Raw genomic sequence first — 9,963 nt, forward strand, 5'->3', positions numbered from 1 at the left:
TGGAAGGCAGAGCAAGCAGATCTCTGAGAGTTCAAGGCCAACGTGGTCTGTGTAGGTAGCTGCAAGCCAGCCAAAGCTATATAGTAAGACTCAAATAAATAAAATTTAAAATTAACACCTTTAGAAAATTAGGACTTTGGGGATAGAAATTTGACCCAGTTGATATAATATTTGCCTAGCCTGCATGAAGCCCTATGTTTGATACCAAAATCCAGGCATTTGGATACATCTCCCATTCTTTTTTCCTGAGAGACACGGAATGGAACCAGGCAGATGCAGACCCACAGAACAGCTATAAAGAGAAAACACAGACCTTTAGGAATTGTACCATAGCAATTTCCTCCAGTTGAAACATTCTGTCCTGCAAGGGAGGTTCCTAAGTCTCAGAAAGTAAGCAACTCATAAGTCTCAGGAGGTTCCCGAAGCTTACCAGATTCACAGGTTATATGAACTAGGAATTGCTGAGGAGAGACTTTTCTACCTGTAGAGCTGCCTTGGTGCTGTGCAGAGAGCTCCAGGGTTGCCAGTGAGCTTTTGGTGCTGGAGTTAACTGTCCTTGAGCTCCTGTAGTAACTTCAGTCAACTCACTGCTTCATCAAGTTGGACTTTGGTGGAATCATTTCTCTGGTCTATCATCTGTGTTATCTCTGGAGTGATAGATAGTTATTCACATCTTCCCAGGGAATTTCTCGCAAAACAGGATTTTGGATCCTGACCAATCCATGATCAGGAGCAATGAAGTTGTTATTTGTTTGCTTATTTTAGATGTATGTGTTTGTGTTTGAGTATGTGCACTTGAATGTAGGTACTTAAGGAGTCTACAGGCAACAGATCCCTCTGGAGCTGTAGTTATAGGCTATGTGTATAGCTCCAGTGTAACTACTAGGAGCTGAACTTTGGCCCACTGCTAAAGCAGCATTTGCTCTTAATCTCTGGGTCCTCTCTCCAGTTGTCTTAGTTAGGGTTTTACTGCTGTGAACAGACACCATGACCAAGACAACTCTTATAAAGGACAACATTTAATTGGAGCTTACAATTCTAGAGGTTCAGTCCATTATCATCAAGGCAGGAACATGGCAGCATCTGGGCAGGCATGGTTCAGGAGGAGCTGAGGGTTCCACCTCTTGTTCGGAAGTCAGCTAGAAGAAAGCTGACTTTTGGGTGGCTGGGACAAAGGTATCAAAGCCCACACCAGCAGTGACACACCTGCTCCTACACCTTCTAATGGTGCTATGACCTAGGCCAAGCATATACAAACCATCACATCAGTCTATGGTTTTGTTTGTTGGTTGGTTATTTTCTTTTAAGATAGTCTCAAGTACCTAAGGCTGACACTGGAACTTAAGTCTGAAGCTAGCCTTGAAATAATTCTCTAGTCTCCACTTCCCAAGTTCTAGGACTAGAGCCAACCTGGTTCAGAAATAAGGAGGGTTATATAAGATACTGCAAAACTATAATCTTTTGTCAAAGTGCTTAATAACAAAAATGAGGTTAATCTGATGGTGGCCAGAGTTGCTGTAAGAATGTCGTCCCAGAAGTCTTTTGGTATAAGGTTATCACAACCTGGCAGGCTGGAGAGATGGCTCAGCGGTTAGGAGCACCCGACTACTCTTCCAGAGGTCCTGAGTTCAATTCCCAGCAACCACATGGTGGCTCACAACCATCTGTAAAGAGAACCAATGCCCTCTTCTGGTGTATCTGAAGACAGCTACAGTGTACTTATATATAATAAATGAATAAATCTTTAAAAAAAAAGGTTATCACAACCTCTGTGTAGGCTCATGGCTCCAGTATACTTATTATTATATAACAAGACATAACAGTTCAGTGATTTCAAGAGCTTTAGGGGCTGTGTGCCAGGAAGCTGGACCAGGACCTGATAGATATCACATATCTATTTCACAGGGGCAACAAGATATGATAAACACATCTATCCCTAGATGACCGAAAAGGACCCATCCCAGTGAATGCCTGTGGGAGTGCAGTGGGTAGGTGTTAAGACACCCAGATGGCTCCTTATACTCTGCTATATTCTTCCTGATGTGTGGTCTATGTCTTTATTCCCAACACTGGGGAGAACTCTGTGAGTTTCAGGCCAGCCTGATCTACAGAGCAAGTTCCAGGACAGCCAGTGTTGCATAGTGAGATTCTATTTTCTTTTGTTAAAGATTTATTTATGTATTATATATATATACAGTATATACTGTAGCTGTCTTCAGATACACCAGAAGAGGGCACCAGAAGAGGGCACAGATGGTTGTGAGCCACCATGTGGTTGCTGGGATTTGAACTCAGGACCTCTGGAAGGGCAGTCGGTGCTCTTAACCGCCAAGCCACCTCTCCAGCCTGACATCTTATTTTCAAAGTAGAAACAAAGCAAGATGAAGACACTCACATTCACCACCTGTGCAACTTTTAAAAATAAAAAATAAATATGAGGCACTGCCAGGCCTGATGTCCTGAGCTCAAACTCTGGGATTCGTTTAGTGGAAGGAAAGAAGCAACTATCACAAGTTACCCTCAGATTTCCACACAGATGATAAATATAATGATAACAAGTTAAAAATAGGGGTTTGAGAGAAGGCTCGTCAGTTAAGAGCACTGGCAGCTTGTCCAGTACCCTCAGGGTGGCTCACAATGGTCTGTAACTTAGTCCCAGTGAATCCAATGCCCTCATCTGGCCCCTGTGGGCCCCGCACACTTAGGTCACACACGCTGTCATTCAGGCAAAACACCTATATGCATAAAAATAATAAATAAAATGTTCGAAATTTTCAACTAAAAATAATTGGAACAGATGTTCCTGGTTTTAAAGCTCAGCCCAGTCTCTTGCTGTTGGCATGGCTTACTCCTGGTGCCCGTCTACTCCCTGGCAGTATGGACCTGGAGTTAACACTCCCAAGGCTGACACTCCAGCGATTTCTCAGCAATACAGTCTTCCTTGATGCTGGCTTGGTTCCTTGTCTTATCAGCAGATCTATTTGCATTTCCGTAGGCCCACTTCTGACACCTCTGCAAGTATGCCGTTGGTTGCCTTTTGTTTATTTGTTTTGCTTGTTTGTTTTTGTTTCGCTGTGTAGCCCTGGCTGGCCTTGAACTCAAGAGATCTACCTGCCTTTGCTGGGATTGAAAGTGTGTGCCGGGGTTGGGGATTTAGCTGGTAGAGCGCTTGCCTAGGAAGCGCAAGGCCCTGGGTTCGGTCCCCAGCTCCGGAAAAAAAAGAACCAAAAAAAAAAAAAAAGAAAGTGTGTGCCACCACTGTCAACTACGCAGTAGCCTTTGAAACCGCATAGTCTCTGTGTAAACCACATATCTGTAGATAGATTGGTCGGTTAACTGGTTTCCGGTGTGATGTGTGACGAGGGTGTTAATATGAGTAATTAAGATTGGAATAAAGAGGGGCTGGGGATTTAGCTCAGTGGTAGAGCGCTTACCTAGGAAGCGCAAGGCCCTGGGTTCGGTCCCCAGCTCCAAAAAAAAAAAAAAAAAAAAAAAAAAGATTGGAATAAAGATCACCTGGCTAGATTACCAAGGTGTGGGTGGGATTATCTAGCTTGCTGGATGTTGAAACTGCTCCACCCTGTGAATTTATTGTCATTAGATAGATCATGAAAAGGTAAGAATGTGTTCACCTACATTGTGGCATAGAACTTCGTGCTTCTCTGCTTCTCGGAGAAAATGCTTTGTTAGGTGTGATGGCTAATGTCTGTGATCTCAGTACATGGAATCGTCCCAAGTTTGAACTGAGCCCGGGCCATATAGTGAATTTAGCACTTAAGAGCACTTGTTCTTGGGAAAGGGGGTAACCTCTGAAATGTAAATACATAAACTATGCAATAAAAATAAGATGATGGTGATACTAATGAAAAGCTCTCAGGGAGAACTTTCCCTCGGGATGGAGACCCTCCAACTCCAAAGACCAGACCGAGACACCACAGGATGCAATCAGCAAGAGGATTTGGTTTATTGTCGGGATACACAGGCACAGGCACCTGCGGGCGCTTCAGTCACTCGGGGGACTGGCGCACCCCACGGAACCAAGGATGGGCTTTTATAGGATTTTGGGGAGCAGAAGCAAGCATACAGAAGCAGATGCATGGTTACAGGGATATAATTGGTGGATTCTAATATGGCAAGGGTTTAGCCCGGGGGCAAGTTTCCTAGCTACCTTCCTGAAACATAACGACTGACTCGGCCCCCCAAGGGTTCAGCCCGGGGGCAAGTTTCTTAGCTACCTTCTTGGAACATAACGGCTGACTCGGCCCCCCACCAGGGTGTGGGACCTCTCCCGGGGCTTTTTTTCATTGTCAGGTGCTCAACCGAAGTCGTCCTGTTGCCAGGCCTTCAACCAAACACATCTTACTTGGCAGCCGCTGTGTACTCAGTGTTCTAACCTTTCCCTGAACCAGTCATCTTAAGTACAGCCTTGCAAAATGGCGTTACTGCTGCTAAGCTGGGGTCTTTCATTCCCCCATTTTTTTTGTTAACTTTGAGTGAAATCTTTCACTCGACTTGGTCAAGAAATTTCTGTCTGGTGGGGGCTTATTCCCCCACTGACTCTAGGCCACAAAAGGACTAGGAGGAGCCACGTAGGAGTTTTAACTTTAAGGGGTTTGGAGTGTGCTGAACTCTCCATGTCTGGGGTGTAGTGTTGTGATTAGTCAATTCCTCAGACCGGACTGCCTTGACGTGTGGTGTGTGGATCTAAGCCGAGACTCCGTCTACCTTTAGGGCGGTCGGGGTAGTCAGGAGGACGGTGTAGGGTCCTTTTCACCGTGGCTCGAGATTCTTGGTCTGGTGTCTGTGCACCCACACGGTGTCTCCAATCTGGAACGGGTGTGGCACCACCTGATGCTCAAGCTTGTCCTGGTAAGCAGCGGCCAAAGGTCTCCAGACGTCTCTCTGCACAATCTGTAGGGCCTGTAAATGGGCCCTCAGAGAAGGGCTGTCAGCAAAATCAGCAATGTTTGAATCAAAGAAATGGACAAATGGGGGTGGTGTTCCATATATTATTTCAAAAGGAGTTAGACCATGGGGGCCCGGGGTATTCCGGGCCCGATATAGAACTAGGGGAAGGAGGGCCACCCAATCCTTTGAGCCAGTTGCAAGCGTTAGTTTGGATAAAGTCTCCTTAATTGTTCTATTTATGTGTTCTACCTGACCTGAACTCTGGGGTCTATAGGCACAATGTAATTTTTAATCAATCCCCAGCAATTTGGCCACCAACTGACTTACTTGGGAGACGAAAGCGGGCCCGTTGTCCGACCCCAACGCTTGAGGCATGTCATACCTGGGAAAGATTTTCTCGAGGAGCTTCTTGGTGACCATTTTTGTAGTCTCGTGTTTCGTGGGGAAGGCTTTGACCCATCCTGAGAAGGTGTCTACAAACACTAGGAGATACTTGTATCCATATATACCTGGTTTAATTTCAGTAAAATCAATTTCTCAATGGATGTCGGGACGGTGTCCCCTAGGACGAACTCCTTGTCTAATCATGGTCCTTTCCGGGTTAACCTGAGCGCACGCTTTGTAACTCTCAGTCACCTTTTGTATCGCTTTGTCCCGATTTAAAAAAAAAAACACAGATTTATCTCTTCCCGATCTAGTAAGGTTTTTATCTTCTTAAACCCCAAATGGGTTAATTTATGTAAAAAGGAGATCAATTAGACCCACTGTTTTAGTTGAGGGTGGTAGATGGCCCCCATTTTTTCTAGGAGCTCTATGTCCTCATGGGCATAAACCCAACTGGTTTGTCCCACTGGTGGGGGCGTGGGTTGGTCTGGGCTATTTAAGGGCAAGATTTGTTTGCTCATGGCCGCTTTTCATGCCGTGGCATCGGCCAGCCGGTTTCTTTGTGCCTCTGGGTTGTGCCCTTTCTGGTGTCCTGGACAATACATAATATTCAGTCTTTTGGGCAAGAATAGGGCTTCTAAGAGGGCCAGAATTTTAGCCTTATTTTTAATATCTTTACCCTTAGATGTGAGCAGCTCCCGCCTCCGGTAGATCTCCCCGTGGATGTGTGCCGTGGCAAAGGCATAACGGCTGTCTGTATATATATTTAGCCTCTTACCTTTTGTCATCTTGAACGCCTGAGTCAAGGCGATGAGTTCAGCCCGTTGTGCGGAGGTACCAGCAGGCAGGGCTTTCGCCCAAATCACTTTGTCCTCCGTAGTGACCGCAGCTCCAGCCTTTCACTCTCCCTCTGCCAAGAAGCTGTTGTCATCCGTGTACCATGTGTGGTCAGCATTCTGAAGAGGCTGGTCCGATAGGTCCGGCCTGGTTCCATGTACTTCTGCGAGGATTTGTAGGCAGTCATGCTGTTTTGCCTCCTCTGGTAGAGGAAGCAAGGTGGCAGGATTGAGGGCGACTACGGGCCCAAACTGAACCCGTTCTGCATCCAGTAACAAGGCTTGGTGCGAGAATTAGAGAGCCAGCGGTCTGGGGGCTGCTTTACCAAGGCCTCCACTGCGTGGGGTGTTAGGATGGTGAGTGGCTGTCCCAAAGTCAATTTTCCAGTGTCCTTGATCAGGACAGCAATAGCAGCCACCATCCTTAGGCACGGTGGCCAGCCGGAGGCCACAGGGTCCAATTTCTTAGACAGGTAGGCCACAGGGCGTTTCCAGGGTCCCAACCTTTGTGTTAGGACCCCTTTAGCATACCCCTGTTTCTCATCGATGAACAGTTCAAAAGGTTTGCAGGAGTATGAGGGTGGGATGTTGAACCCTAAAGTCAGGAGCAAATTGTAAGGGTTTGGAACAGTCAGATGAATATCTTCTATCCTCTTGTTGACCTTTCTCAAGTCTTGTACTGGCCTATAATCTCCAGTGCCAGGTTTCTTACAGGCAGAAGAGGCGTATTCCAAGGCGACCGGCAGGGGATTAGGATGCCTTGATCTAGAAGCCTCGTAATGTGAGGCCTTATACCTTGATAAGCTTCATGTGACAGGGGGTATTGTTTTATGGAGACTGGAGTTGTAGTGGCCTTTAACTGTGTAATTAAGGGGGGCTGTTGGAGCGCCAACCCCATCCCACCAGTCTCTGCCCAAGCCAGTGGAAAATTCGTGACCCAAGTGTCTATTTCTAGGGATTGTGGCTTGTCCTGTCCCGGTTCATATAGTCTATATTCATCCTCTAGTTGTAGGGTTAGAACTTGAAGGGGAGTTCCGTGGGGGCCAGTTATTTGGGCCCCTCCTTCCTCAAAATGAATTTAGTTTGGTGAGCAGGTCACGGCCCAGCAGAGGGTACAGGCAGTCCGGAACATGTAAGAAGGAATGGGTCACCTTACCAGTAGCCAGCTGAACCCGGCGGTCCGTAGTCCATCGGTATTGTTTCTCACCAGTAGCTCTTTGTACCCAGGCCGTCCGGTCGCTGAGTTGTCCTGAAGCTTGAGTGAGGACTGAATGCTGGGCTCCTGTGTCTACCAGGAAAGTAACCGGCTGCCCCCCAACTTTAAGCGTTACCCTGGGCTCAGGGGGGGACTCCTGGCCCTGACCTCCCTAATCTTTATCTAGAGCCAAGAGGGAGGTTCGTGGTCGAGGCTTTCGGGGTCCGCCAGGCTTCTTGGGGCACTCTCTGGCCCAGTGCCCTTTCTCTTTGCAATAGCCACATTGATCTTTATCCAGCTTCAGCCCCTTTCGAGCTCCCCCCCTATCTCCCTTCCTTTCTTGGCCCTGAACTATGGCGGCCAAGATTCGACTTAGTTCTTTGTTTCTTTTTTTATCTCTCTCTTCCCTCTCTCTGCGAACTCTATCTTCTTTTTCTTCTTGTGTCTCTCTCTTATTAAAAATCCTTTCAGCTTCTTTAAGTAAATCCTGTAATGTATAGCCCTGCAAATTTTCTAACCTCTGTAACTTAGTCCTGATATCTGGAGCAGCCTGCCAGATGAAGGACATAGAGACACTCGTCATTTGTCCTGGGTCATCTGGGTCATAGGGAGTGTACATACGGTAGGCCTCCTTAAGTCTCTCTAGAAAGGCGGAGGGAGTTTCCCCTGCTTCCTGTAATACCTGTTTTACCTGAGCCAAATTAGTAGGGCGTCGTGTAGCCCCTCGGAGACCCGCTAGAAGCAACTGGCGATAAAGGCGTAGGTGTCCCTTACCTTCGGCTGTATTAAAATCCCAGTTTGGTCTCTTAAGTGGGAATGCAGCATCAATTTCCTCAGGCAGCTGGGTGGGACGCCCATCATCTCCCAGAACATGCTTTCTGGCCTCTAGGAACACTCTTTGTTTTTCTTTTGAGGTTAAGAGAGCCTGTAAGAGCTGTTGGCAGTCATCCCAAGTAGGCTGGTGGGTAAGTAAAACAGATTCTATTAGGTCGGTGAGTGCCACCGGATCTTTGGAGAAAGAAGGGTTGTGTTGTTTAAAACGGCCAGTATTGGGTCTGGCCACCGGTTCCCTGTCTAAGTGGGAAAACCTGGGAGGTTGAATCTGGCATCACCTCGCGCTTATTGCGCAATCTCCCTGCGACAGGGGAGAAACCCTTATCAGACTGTGGCCCGGCAACTGATCTGGCCGGCAGCTCTGCCTCCTCCGTTTTAGCCGGACCTGTAGGTAAACGATATGGGGGAGGAGGATCTTCAGAGAGAAGATCTATGAGAGGGGAGTTTGAGTCTGCCGGGAGGACAGGTTTCTTAGAAGGCTCTGATTTAATTAGAGTGGGGTAGAGAGAGGAAGACGGGGCCAGCAAACCGGGCGGGGCCGAGGGGACAAGCTGGGGGTTGAGGGGAGGCCAATTCGGGTCCACGAAGGGTTCCGCCCAAGGGGGGGGTATAAGGCAAGACTCTCCCAAGTGATAATATAAGGAACCTGGTCAGGATGTCCGTGGACGACCCGATCTTTAACCTGTAAAATAATGATCTTATTAAATGTGCCATTCACTGGCCATCCGGCTCCGAAGGTGGGCCACTCGGATGTGCAGAGAGTCTGCCATTTTCCTTTTTTAACCTCGACGGACTGGTTGTGTGCCCGGTCGTGGACGTCTTTCCAATGATCAAGAGTGAGACTTAGGGGCGTTGTTAGGGACTGTCCCATGTTAGTTCTAAGGAAGATTAGAACACAGAGAAAACAAACAACACCAACAGTCAAACAAACAACAGACAGGCGTGCTGCACGGCTTTGGTACCAAACTGAAAGCAAAAAGTCAGATGGAGGTGGCAAAGGTCCGGGGCCCTCTGAAAGCCAAAAATACAGACAGAGGTGCCATTAGTCCGGATCTTCCTCCTCTCCCAGATTGGGCCCCGAAAAGTCGGGCCCCAACACCCTTGGAACGTCTTCCAGGGCTGCGGGGCGAGAAGTCCGAGCTCGTCAGCTCCTTCTTCGTCCCGCCCAAATTCCAAACAACCTGGCTGAGCACTCACAGAACAGACCTGGCTGAGTGCTCACAGAACCTGGCTGAGCGCTCACAGAACAGACTTGGCTGAGCGCCCACAGAACAGACCTGGCTGAGCGCTCACAGAACAGACCTGGCTGAGCGCTCACAGAACAGACAGAATAAGGTAGAACGAGACAAAATTAGACAGACAGACAGACGTCGGCCGGCTTACCTCCCAGTGGGTGGTCGGTGGTCCCTGGGTGGAGGATCTCCTTTCCCGGCCAACGCACCAAATGAAAAGCTCTCAGGGAGAACTTTCCCTCGGGATGGAGACCCTCCAACTCCAAAGACCAGACCGAGACACCACAGGATGCAATCAGCAAGAGGATTTGGTTTATTGTCGGGATACACAGGCACAGGCACCTGCGGGCGCTTCAGTCACTCGGGGGACTGGCGCACCCCACGGAACCAAGGATGGGCTTTTATAGGATTTTGGGGAGCAGAAGCAAGCATACAGAAGCAGATGCATGGTTACAGGGATATAATTGGTGGATTCTAATATGGCAAGGGTTTAGCCCGGGGGCAAGTTTCCTAGCTACCTTCCTGAAACATAACGACTGACTCGGCCCCCCAAGGGTTCAGCCCGGGGGCAAGT

Source organism: Rattus norvegicus, chromosome 7, assembly GCF_021556685.1.
Source record: "Rattus norvegicus strain SHRSP/BbbUtx chromosome 7, alternate assembly SHRSP_T2T, whole genome shotgun sequence".
Lineage (NCBI taxonomy): Eukaryota > Metazoa > Chordata > Mammalia > Rodentia > Muridae > Rattus > Rattus norvegicus.